Source organism: Harpia harpyja, chromosome 3, assembly GCF_026419915.1.
Source record: "Harpia harpyja isolate bHarHar1 chromosome 3, bHarHar1 primary haplotype, whole genome shotgun sequence".
In the NCBI taxonomy this organism is placed as follows: domain Eukaryota; kingdom Metazoa; phylum Chordata; class Aves; order Accipitriformes; family Accipitridae; genus Harpia; species Harpia harpyja.
The window spans coordinates 22072637-22085277 of NC_068942.1; the positions used below are offsets into that span (position 1 = coordinate 22072637).

At 40.1% G+C, this 12641-nt stretch overlaps 1 protein-coding gene across 1 annotated transcript in view; it reads left to right on the plus strand.

Annotated features, from left to right (window-relative positions):
- Positions 1 to 12641, plus strand: part of ME1 (malic enzyme 1) — a 191920-nt gene that overhangs the window by 15127 nt on the left and 164152 nt on the right. The gene's annotated exons all lie outside the window — the stretch shown is intronic.

Consider the following 12641-nt stretch of genomic DNA (forward strand, 5'->3'; position numbering starts at 1 on the left):
TGTTGATTCCCTAGAGAAAACATCCTGCACAGAAAATGTCTAAAGGCTGAATAAAAATCCTGCCATACCTTGTGTAGTGGAGCTGACTATTGCCCTCAAAGACATCTTTTAAAATTTTTTCTTTTCTTTTCTAAAATATGCTAAAAGTAATGCATGTGTATGTCCTCTAAACAGAAGGGGCTGTGTACATTTTCCTTTACATATAATTGTTGCGACATTCTTAGAAATTATGCTTCTGTAGTGTAAATACCGAGCAAAATAAGATTTTCGTTGAAAGATACATCGATGAAGGTTTAACAATTAGCAAAATGAATCTATTTTCATGTCAAAATATTGAATTATATCTTAATCCTCCCATATTTTGTAATAATTTGTTATTTCAAAATAGATTCCTGTTTTATATTATGGGATTTCTGCAGTGACCAGAAAGCCTACATGATGAATTAATATCTGTGAAGCTAATCCTGATAATACTTAATTAGTAAGTAGCTACAGAAAGGTAATGCTTGTCTGGCTGTGCTCCATATTGCCAGCAGTGCAGCTCTGAAAGTATACAGTGATAAGCATTTTTTGGCCCTGAAAATACTTACATGCATGTATTTACTTAAATACATAGAAATAATCTTTCAGATACTATGAGGAAACGTGACACATGCATAAAAGCCCCATTTATTTTGTACTGACCTCTTACACTTCATTACTTTACACAGGTGAAGCTGCTATGTGGAGAACAGAGCAATAATGCAGTAGTTAGACATACAGCTGTAGAAAACTGCAGCAGAATCCATTATGATGAATCTGCTCTGCATTCTGTGAATCTGTTACTCTCATCAAATCTCGTTAATAATAATAATAATAAACCCCCCCATTAATCTCATTTTGGTGCTGTGGGTGTTGGAATCCAAGTACTAGCACTGTGAGAAATCCACTGTTAGTTGAAGGTGGTATGACTTGAACAGGAATTTTCCCTACCCATCCTGTCCTTTCTTCAGTTGACAATACACGTTGTTACAGGCAAATGAATTTCTGTTAGCAACACCAAATACACGTTTGCAGGAGCAGAACCGGTTCTGGCTGGAAACTCTTCTTTTGAGTCATAGTGTGAAGAGTACCTCAGCCTCTCTAGATCACATATGCTGCTATTCCACTCTGCCTTGAAATGAGTAGTTAAAGGAAAATGCAAGTTAACGATTGAGTGGTTTTCTCAGATGCGGCATATGGGACTGAAGTGTTCGAAGTAATCACAACAGCATGTGCTGGGGTTTAAAGGAATACCTTCTACACAACATTACTCCCCCTCCTGTAGTTTTCCTTGCTAAGGAACTTGCAAAGAGAGTATTTTTATAAGCCTTTTCCATGACTTAGACTACCCAGTTTAGGCTGTGCTCTGACATTTTATCTGTCTAGTAATTTTTGTCAAAGTATGTTAGTTTAATTTTGGGGAACATTTTTTTTTTTTTGTCTATGTTTATTGCATTGCAGTTGGCCTATCTCAATAAGGCTTTCCAATGCTTTGGCCCAGATTCAGCTGGCTTACACAGATCCGTGAAACCAATGTGACTGTGTGTTCATTTTTTTCCCCTGCCTGTCTCAAAGAGTAACATCAGCAACAATAATAATACAAACCAATTGAAATGAAAGTACCTGGCATTCCTCAACATGAAGTTAGTTATTACCAGTGTCTGGTGCTAAAACCTGTGATGCTTTCTGAGATGATTCTTTTTTCCTAAAACTATGAAGATCACTGTCTGAATGCTACTTAGTGGGGGGAGCTCATAATATCATCACAGGGAATGTGAGTGGAATATTATAAAACCATAGGGTAGTTCCTGTTGGAAAGGATCTCAGGAGGTCTCTAGTCCAACCTACTCAAAGCAGGGTCAGATATGGAGATAACAGGTTGCTCAGGGCTGTATCCTGTCAGGTCTTGAAAACCTCTAAGGACAGAGACTGTACAGCTTCTCTGGGCAACCTATGTATGTGTTTGTGCTCGTGGGAGGAATTTTTTTTTCCCTTATATCCAGTCTGAGCCTCTCTTATTTTATCTTATGCCTATTGTCTCGTCCTTCTGCCACGTACTGCTGTGGAAAGCCTGGCTCTGTCTTCTAGATAGCTTCAGCATAGGTGCTGGAAGGCTGCTATTAGGTGCCCCCCAAACCTTCTCTTCTCCAGGCTGAACAAGCCCAGTTCCTTAATAGGGGATGTGCTTCGGCCCCTGATCATTTTGGTGGCCCTTTACTGAACTCGCTCCAGTTCATTGATGTCTGTCTTGTATCGGGGACCCAAAGTTGGGCTCTATCATAAATGCAGCCTAATGAGTGCCAAGTAAAGTGGTATGATCATTTCCCTCAATCTTTGCTCCTGTTAGCATGCTGCGCTGCTGCTAATACAGCCCAGGATACCATTGGCTGCCTTTGTTGCCTGCGCGCACTGGTGGCTTCTGCTCAGTTTGCTGTCTACCAGGTCCTTTTCAACAGGCCTGCTCCTCCTCAGCCAGTCAGTCTGTCGCCAGCCTGAATCATTGCAGCATGTGTATTGTTCCCTTTCAAGGTTGCAGCACTTTGCATTTGTCCTTGCTGAATTTCATTATGTTCCTGTCAGCCCATTCCTCCAGGTGAAGTTCCTTTGGATGGCAGCCCTGCCTTTGGGCGTATCCATGGTTGCCCTGTTTGGTGTCATCTGCAAACCTGGTGAGAGTATGCTCCATTGCCTTCTCCAGGTCATTGATATAGATGCCAAACAGGACAGGTCCCATTACAGACTCCTGCCGCACTCCACTGCTTACTGGCGTGCAGGTGGAGTATAACCCATTAACTGTTTCCTTCTGAGCCCCATCATCCAACAACAGTTTTTTACCCAGCTGGTTGTCCACCCATCTAGACTGTAATATCCCAACTTGGGTGCAAGGATTTTTTGGGAGCCAGTTTTGAAAGCCTTACTTAAGGTGAGATAAATGACATCATCTGTCTCCCCTTGTCCGTAAATCCAGTCATTTTACCACGGAAGGCAATCAGGTTGATCAGGGATGATTTACCCTTGGCGTAAGTCCAGTCTGTAATGTCCTACTTGCTTTCCTCAGTCCCCTTAGGATCTTGAACTGTACTAGTCCATGGTCACGTCACCCAAGGCTGGCATTGATTATTGTACTCCCAGTCAGGTCTTTCTTATTTGTGAAGAGCTGATCCAGCTCTTCATCACCCCTGGCTGGTTCACCCAGTATCTCCTATATCATCCCTGACACTCTCCAGTACTCTCCTGGATTGTTTGTGTCCTGTCACGTTGCTCTTGCAGCGGAAGTGAAGGAGATTAAAGTCTGCTCTAAGAACAGGGGCCTGTGATCTGGGGACTTACCTTGTAGGTACTCAAGGAACAAGGACTGTTTGTCAGCCTGATACTTGGTTACTATTGTTAGTATCTACTGCAGTCAGAGATTTCAGTTATTCAGCTAAGCATTTATATTTTCCCTATATAAATAGCAGGAGGAGGAAGAAATATCCGCATACACATAGCACATGTGCATGACCTCTTTGTCAAACTCGTAAATTCTGTTGAATACAAGTCTCTTGGCAATATCGTACAAGTTTTGGAATACTATAAAAAAAGAGAAGCTATTATGTCTCTGGTTCCTCTGCTGCTGTCTGTGGAATTTTCAAAGAGCTATCAACACTTCTGTAAAGGAAATACAGTGCAACTAGAGCAGCTCCTTGAGAAGCTGGGAAATATTTATTCAGACAAACCCAAGGCAGTGCTTTCTCTTTAGAGCTTCATTCTGTTTGCATAAGTAGCTGTTGCAGGGGAAAGGTCTAGCAGAACCCTGTAGTTCTCAGCCCATCCTGCTCTGTCTGGCCTGAGAGAAGGCCATCTGGGGCTGTTTCTAAAGCAAAATTGTTAATATTAATTTCAAGGTAATAATAACTTCTAATAACTACTTCTAATAATAACTTCTAATAACTGCTAAGTGGACGATCCCATCATCACGAAAGAAATTTAATTCTCAGGTTGAAAACCTTCTGGCTGGGTCTACAGGGCAAATCATCTGTGATAATTTTTTTTTTTTCCCCATACCCCAGTTGTTTTCACTTTCCTCATTTAGATCTCTCAGAGGTTTTGGTGCATGGAAATTAAACTGCAAGCCACAGTCCAAGGGTGCTGCAGAAGAGACATATAAATGAAAGGTTTGAAAAACCTCCACACCAACTATTTCAAGCTGTCATCTGCTTCACTTGAGTGAATTGTTAAAGTAGGTCCTACCTCTGTTACTACATAAACTAATATGAATGCTAGCAAAGACAATTTGAAACTCTACTGGCTAGCTACCTACAGATAGGTTGCTTTAGTTGAGAGTTCAAGCCAAGTAGAAAGGATGGTCTGTCTGGCTGTCATAACTGATTTTGCTCACCTGGAAAAGGGGGCAGTTCATATTCATCTTGCTAGATTTCTGTCTCTGATTTTTGGAATCTTTTGTTCTCCTTTTTCCTCTGTCCCTTTTCAGCTGTCAGCGGTTCCCATGCAAGTTACCTTTCTTAAAGTTGTTTTACAGCTTTGAGGTTTGTTTGGATTCTCTGTGGTTTCTGGATGCCCTAATAGTAGCCTAGAAACCGAGACCAGAATCACAGAATAATTTAGATTGGAAGGGACCCCTGGAGCTTATCTGGTCCAGCTTTTTGCTCAAAGCAGGGACAACTTCAAAATACTGCAATGTGTGTGAATGGAATGAAACCAGATCAAATGGAGTCTGGTGGACCTGTAGCTTATAGGAAATGGGGATGCCTGTGTGCTTTTTTACCTTTGGGTTCCCGAGAAAAGCTTGCCCCATTGGACTGAAACCTTGCTGAATGTGCCATCTACTTCAAAGAAGGTTTAAAGCAACCTCCATGGCATTGACTAGCTAACTGACCACCTTCCATGTTGAGGTCTTAGCCTGCTCAAACATGTTGGAGCTCTACAGGCTCAGTAATCTTGGCAACTGGAGAAGAAACTCATGTTCTAGAGCTACGCTAGCTATGGAGCTTACAAGAGAGAAGAATAAACTATAAAGTTTGGCTAACGATAAAGACGACCTATTGGGGCTGCACTTGACCTAATCAATGATAATGGAGTAGAAATAGCACAAAACATCTTGGTGAGTCAGAATCTCCACTGCCCAGGAACCTCTTTTTAGGGAGAAAGCCAAAACCTGCTGCTATTGCTCCTCTTGGAATTGTAGGCTTTTTTTTTTTTTTTCTTCAATTTGCAGTTATTCTGAGTCAAGTGTAATTCTTTATGATGGCACAATTCAGAATAATTTAATCATATTATTCTTGCTTATGTTAACGTGTCAGTGGAAATATAACAAGTACACCGTAAAAAAGAATGTGACGTTTTTCTCTTCTGTATTCTGTTGAAGAGAAAAACAGAGCACTTGCAGTACCCCATGCTCATGTTAGAATAGTTTCCACACCAGTCTCTTAGATCTTAATTAAAGTAATGCACTTACATATATAGATTTGCAAACTGTATGCAAGTAGTAAACACTCAGCACTTTATGGCCTGTGTTTTCAATAGCAAATGGTGTTGATCTGTAGACCAGATGCCCACAGTACACAGTGTCAAGGATTGTTTTAAGAGAGTCTGAGGCTTGGAACTATTCAAAAATTTATTTTAATTTTTTGGGGGGAGGTGGATTTTTCTTTTACATTTTTTAGTTTTTTTTTGATCTGGATTTTCTTTTTTTGTTGTTTTGTTTCTTTGGTAGGGAACAGAAGATTTGGAGTATTTTTGCTTTGGTGTTTTTTTTTTTACTTTTGGGCTAACTGTAGTCTGATCCTATGGACTGAATGCCTGCTTACAGCTCAGGCATATTAGGTGAACTCCTGGAACATATCTTCTAATTACTTTTTATCCAAAAAGAATGCACTTCAAGTGCTCTGAGACTGTTCCACAATATGAGCCAAATACAGTGAGTGGTGACAATCAAGAAACTTAATTCAAAAGCCTGCATCCCATTCAAACAAAAAATCTAATGTGCATGCACCTAATATATATCATTAAGAAATAAGGGATTCAAAACTTTAATTGTCTGGGCTTAAGCACTTCTATAGGTCCCAACAGCTTTTAGTGCAGTAAGAGTGTTTTTAAATGTATATAGATGTATGCTATGGTTTAAATTCATGTGAGAGAAGACAATAGCTTTTCTGAGAATTTCACTTGTTTATCAGACCCAATATGTGAAGTTGCTGTGGCTCAAAGTTAGTGCTGATTTACTGGGTTTTTTTCCACTTGAGCAACCATTGTTCTCATAACAAAGAAGTGAGAGAATTTCACCTATAAATAAATAAGATCAGTGAGATTAGACATGTACCAAAATGCAGGCAGCACTTTCCTGGTAGTGTCCTGTCATTTCCCTTTCAAGCTGTCATCTGTTCCAGTTGAGTGAATTGTTAAAGCTAGCGACTTAAAACACTACTGGCTAGGTACCTACAGATAGTTTGCTGTAGTTGAGAGAAGTATGTTATTTATAGAATGTAACAGTGAAAGAGTGAAAAAATTGACATGTAGACCTGCCTATGTACAATATGCTTTTCTGTCTTTCCACTTATACTTAGAAATAGCTTAGGGAAAACCTTCTTGGCTGGGAGCAGTGCTTACTCTGTGTGTGTGGATACGAAGATAGGGTCTAGTTCTTAATAGCTGTTTTGCCCTCTGAGTCAGACTGATGAAAATATTTCTGCTGCACTTGCTTTACCCGATGTTCCAAATATTAAGTGGGGTCCAATGCATAGCTAAATTGAATCCTGAGGAACCAGAACTGGTTTAGAGATCAGCGGTGCTAGCAATCCCTCCTGTATTTCTTCTCAGCTTCAAGAAAAGCAGAGCTGGCTGTTCTCTTTCCTTCCTGACAAAAATTTTTGTGTATTAAACCCTTAGCAAGCATATTTTAGTTTCCTTTCCTTGGCTCTTATCTAATCACTTTGGATGGATAGTCTTCGGGTCAGTGTTTTTTTGTGTGTTTACTCCAACCATATTTGGAAGGAAAAAAACAAAGTAGAAGAAGATATAGTAACAAAGCCTAATGCTGAAATTCCTGTGGCTGTTACTACAGTTGGATGGCTACTGCTATCTTCCTGTGTAACGTCTTAATAAAGTACTGTTTTATATGAGATACTAAAAAGAATAGTAAAGCTGACTGCCTTTATGCTGTTAAGCTAGTAGTGTCTTGTTATAAGGTCTCTCTCGCTATTGCTTAGCACCAATTCAGATGCAAACGGTTGCATCTGAACTGGAGTTCAAATGGGGGAGACTCTCCCAGCCTCACTCGCCCGTTGCTGACCTGCTGCTAGGATGCTAGTCTGCCTGCAGCTCCGCATGCTGGCAGGCACATACATCATTTAAATTTCCAAACTCCATTGGCTTTGAAAAACGTTTGCAGCCCCTCCTATTTATACATTTTTCTGCATATTCATTCAAGGCACAAAACCCATAATACAAATTAATAAAGGGATCATTAGAGCTTGTTTTAGCACAATGTGGAAATGAAGAACAAAGAACCAGCTTTTTAGGTAAAGCATCTTCTGATACCCTGTGAGACCACCCGCAGGCCAGCTTTTCCATGAATTCTCCTAGAAAGTATTGGAAAGAACATCTGATAGTATTTGTGTTCATTAATATCGGTGATATATCCCAATTTTTATTTTGCTTCATTGATGCGTGTATACCTAGGAGAAAACTCGTTCCAGAGTTAAAAAATCCTATATAGGAGTATCACCTGGGAAATTGTTTTTGGACTGTTATGTAAATCCTTCTGATGGCTAGACACTAATCCGTGACACGATTAAAAAGGTTCATTTGTAGGATATAGAGCAGGTCTGGATAGAGGTTTTGAGGTAGCTTTCAAAAACAAGGCAGAATACTAATCATGTACTTCAGTATTCCTAATGCGTCACAGCCTGAAAGGGTTCCAGAAAGTTTTCTTATTGCAAGAGTAGTTATGTTTTTTCTTGTATTTCTACAAGAGAAAGTTGATGAAGTGCATGCAAGAATCACCTCATTCAAGGAGCTGGAATGCTTCAGGTTTTGTAAATATGTTCTACTTGGAAAGTGTCCTTACTGGTGATCCCTTTCCACTTCTCTGCTTCAGAAATGACCAGTGTGACCTTGCTCTCTGCTCTCCATCAGCAAGGAGAATAACAACACTTTTAATTTCAGACTTGGTACTGCATTAACCAGGGTTATATATTAGTTTCCATTTTATTTAGTACAAATCTTGTTACAAATGGGTGACAAGATTGAAGCAGTTCTTGCTGTGCGTATGTGTTTAAAGGGCTGCTTGCACACACTGTTCAGCAAAAACAAGCTACACAGACCAAAATTATTTAACCAGACGTACCTCTTTTTATGGCAGTGATGCTCTCGAAGGCTCTCTCGGGGAGGGGATGGGCGGTAATTTTGTGGAGGGCTGCAGCAGAGCCTGTGCTGATGCAGCCGTGTGGGTAGAGCCCTCTCATGGAGATGGGATGTACGCCTGCAGGAGGAAGTTTCTTGTCAGCAGAGCTTTGCTACTGTCTTAGGCAACACGAACTGATCTTCCAAAAGCATTCTTCTGCTGGCACGTACGTCAGGGCTGTTGCTCACATAACTGCTTGGCTAGAGTTTGTGACTTCCTCCACGCAATCCAGCCTGACACAACCCTCTCTGTTGGCTTAACATGGACTGGTCCTCTGCTGGAGAAGAGCATGCATAGAGGTCCTCTCCGTCTTTGTATCTGCAGAGCTCAAGGTGAAACAATGTGAGAGAGAGGGTTCTCTCTCTCCCTGCCGTTGCTGAAAATTCTTGCTGCCTGTAGGTTTAAAAAAAACAGGGCATTTTTAAAATTCTGAATTACTTTTCTGTATGCAGATGAAAATGATCCCATCTGCAATTCATCTCTTTAGTGTACCTTAGAAATATATTAATCAATTAACAAATACTGTAGGGAATTATTGTTGAACTGTGAAAAACCCAGCTGTTTAACAACAGAATATTTGTGGGTTTGATGATCGTCTTAGAATCAGCGTACTTCGATGTTACTGCAATGTCCACTGGCTTTTTTTGTGTTTCTTTTTTTAGTAAGAACTGCCCAGGGGTGAGAATTGACCTAAAAAATCCCTCCAGCAATGTCTTTCTTGACAAGGCCGGACTTTAGATTTTGTTTCTAAATTGCCAAATACTGTAAGATGAGTAAACACAGTAGAAATAATAAGAAACAAATATTTGTCTGTCTCTAATTATCTGCGCTATGCTGAAACAAAAATGTCATATTGGTGCTATAAATACTTCTATGATCTAACGTAGAAGCAATATTAACTGTGTTTAGGACAGTCCAAAGAAAAAGAGATGACTATCTTTCAGCCATTAGTCATTCACATTAAACCATGGGTAAAATGAGGTTGTTAGTTAGCAAAAATAAGGTTAAATTAATCTTCCTGCCTTTCATAATGTCAGCTAAAAGTTTCCCATGGAAAACCAGTAGATTCTACTACAAAAATTGATCTTAAAATGAAAAAGTTTGGTTCAAGTAAACACAGAAAAGCTGCTAGTACATTAGCAGATATTTATTATGCTTCCTTTTGTTGCAAAGGGTATTCACCCCTTAAACAGAGAAACAAATTAGCTGCTAGATTCTGTCCAGAAAAAGATGAAGTTAGAAGAGGAAGCATTTGTTAAAACCTCTCACTCATTTTTCTAAAATGAAAATGTGAAAATAAATATGGTTGTCTTCAGAGAAATATTTCTGTAACTTTTTTGTTTGTTTCCCTTTTTGAAGAATTACTGCAAAGTGATCCTTTCAATTTCCAAAAACCTGTATTCAGAAAAATTACAAACCCAAAGCCAAAAAAACCCCATGATCCAGAAAATCCTGTCAAGGACCACAGGGGAGTAGAGGTTGAAGGAAGGATGGACCAAGTCCAGGGAAGATAAGGAGAGAAAACAGGTCTTAACAAAATGAGAAAAGCCTACAAAGAGAAAGTGAAAATTATCCCTTTTCTCATTTATTATTAGATAAAATAAAGAGTAAACAACTAGTTTGGGAGACGACAAAGATCTTGAGAAACTAAAAGAACACTCAAAATCCAAAATACAAAAGAGGACAGTTTAGAGGCAGCATTTTAGGATGGACTGTGTAGTAACTTGGTTTTCAAAAGATTAAATTTCAAATACTATAAAATTACTTTGCTGTTGGATGGAGAACTGGTAATACCTATTTCCTAGTGCAAGAAAATGTAAGCTACAGCAGTTTCATAGGGTTCCCGGCTGAAAAATTGTTAATACTTGCTGGTGATCCTGGGTGAGACTTACTTGGGTATCGCAGTGGAGTAAATTACATGGCTTGTTCTGACCTTTACTTGTATGAGAGGAGACTTAGGAGCAATGTTGAGAGGTACTTAGTTCAAACCACTACAGATTCAAGTTTTCTGTTCCACTGGCAAGCAGAACAAAATTATTGTTTCAATTAATGAAATATTGTGGTTAAAACGTAATGGGCTGAACAATTTAGCATCTGTATTAATAAGCTATGTGATGAGACAGACCGCACTATCTGCAAGCCTGAGGACTATACATGTTAGAAGGCAGGCTGCTTTTCAGAGTGACCTAGAAACGCTGAAAGAATGGGCTGACAGGAACTCCGTGAAGTTCAACAAAGGCAGGTGAGCAGCCCTGCAATTAGGATGGAATAACTCTGTGCAACAGTAGAGGCTGGGAAACAAGTGGAGAGAAAGCAACTCTGTAGAAAAAGGTCTGGGTGACCTGGTGAACAAATCGAAGATGAGTTACCGGCGTGCCCTTGCAGCAAAGGTGGCCAACTGCAAACCGGGCTGGTTAGCAAGAGTTGTAGCCAGCATGTCAAGGCAAATGCTTCTTCCCCTCCACACAGCACTTGTGAGACCCCGTCTGGAGTACTGCATCCACCTTGGGACTCCCCACTACGAGACATGGACATGCTGGAGCTAGTCCAGTGGAGGGCCACCATGCTGGTCAGAGGGCTGGAGCATGGGATGCAAGAGGAGGGGCTGAGGGAACTGGGTTTGTTCAGGCTGGAGAAGGCCTGGGGGACCTTACTGCTGTGTGCAAGTACCTGGTGGGCTGGTGTAGAGAAAATGCAGGCTCATGGTGACGGGGTCAGAGGCAAGGAAGACAAGCTGGAATATGGGAAATTCAAAATAGTGATGAGGAAAAAAATTTTTACCTTGAGGATGATCAAGTGCAGTGGGAGGCTGCCCGGAAAGAAGTGGAATCTTCATCCTTGGAGGGACTCAGTACTCGCCTGGAGATGACCCTGAGCAGCCTGGCCCAGCTGGACCTGCTCCAAGCAGGGACTGGGCCAGGGGACCTCCCGAAGTCCTTTCCAACCTGCATGATTCTTTTATTTGTGGTTATCAGGAACTATATGCATATAATAATGGTTTGGATTTTATGGCTAACTAGATTATAAAATTTTGTTCTCTTAAAACAATGTCCAGTTAACCGTTTTCCTGTGTTTTTTAAGAAACTGTGCTCAAATTGCTTCATAGTAGTGACATCTGACTTCTAGGGAGCTATGAAAGCTGATGTAAATGGGTAAGGATGGTTCAGATGGTTAGGTATGCACTTGCCGGTTTTATGAGGGAGAACATAGGACTGTAAATTATCTGGTTAAAAACAACCTCTCTCTTTTCTCTTTGATATAGCCAAAGTGCCAGATATATGTGCAGGGTCGGATGCTACAAGAGGAAGTTAACCCCAGAAATCCCATTTTTTCCTATCAGTTGCCTTGCCTTTCATCTTCTGACCCAATAGTGTATTTCTGTCTGTTTTTACAAGTGTTATTGAAGGACTAGTTTAAAGTTTTGTCATCCGTGGTTTTATGTCTCTCATGGACATTTTATCAACTTGAGGACAAAAAGTTTTTCTAAATCAAACACCTTAGAAGTGAAGTTTATAATTACTTTATTGTGGACTTAAGCTGCCAGGAAACTAGTGATGTGAGAGTTTATTCCAACTACAAAGTTGCAACTAAAACATTTTTTGAGTGCTCTTCTCAAAGCAGGAAACAAGTTGGTTTTTTTCAGTTAATATATATATGCCTGTAAGAACAAGCCTATGTAGGGCATGTGAACTCTGGCACCTTAAAACTGTCTAATGTTGGCATGGGGGCTTTTTGGCATCCAGTTTTGAAGAAAGCTTGGGATGTATTTTAGTGGTTTCCTCTGTTTAGAAGGAAAAAAAAAAAAGAAGAAAAATGAAACAATAGAAACCAGTCTAGACCTCCTTCCTTTCCAGTGATAATTATCTATCAAATAGTGCTAACCTAAGCAGATACTATCAATTTCTGGTCTGCCATTTCAGAGCCCAGCATGTGGTTGGGTTTGCGGGGTGGTAGGGGGGAGAAGGAGGCTTTTATAATCATGTCATTTCTGTTACTTGGATTCGGTTTTATCCAAGCTGCCTGCAGTATTATTTATGGAGTTTACTAATCCATTTATTTAAAAATAAAAACCCTAAAGTCAGACCATACATCTAAAATCAGTACAAATGCTTGGGAAGCTTATGGAAAGCAAAGAGCAGAAAGAAATAAGCATTACTACTTAAACTGAATAAACGACAATGACTTTTATAGTACTGTTGTGTATTTGTCTGAAGAGAAG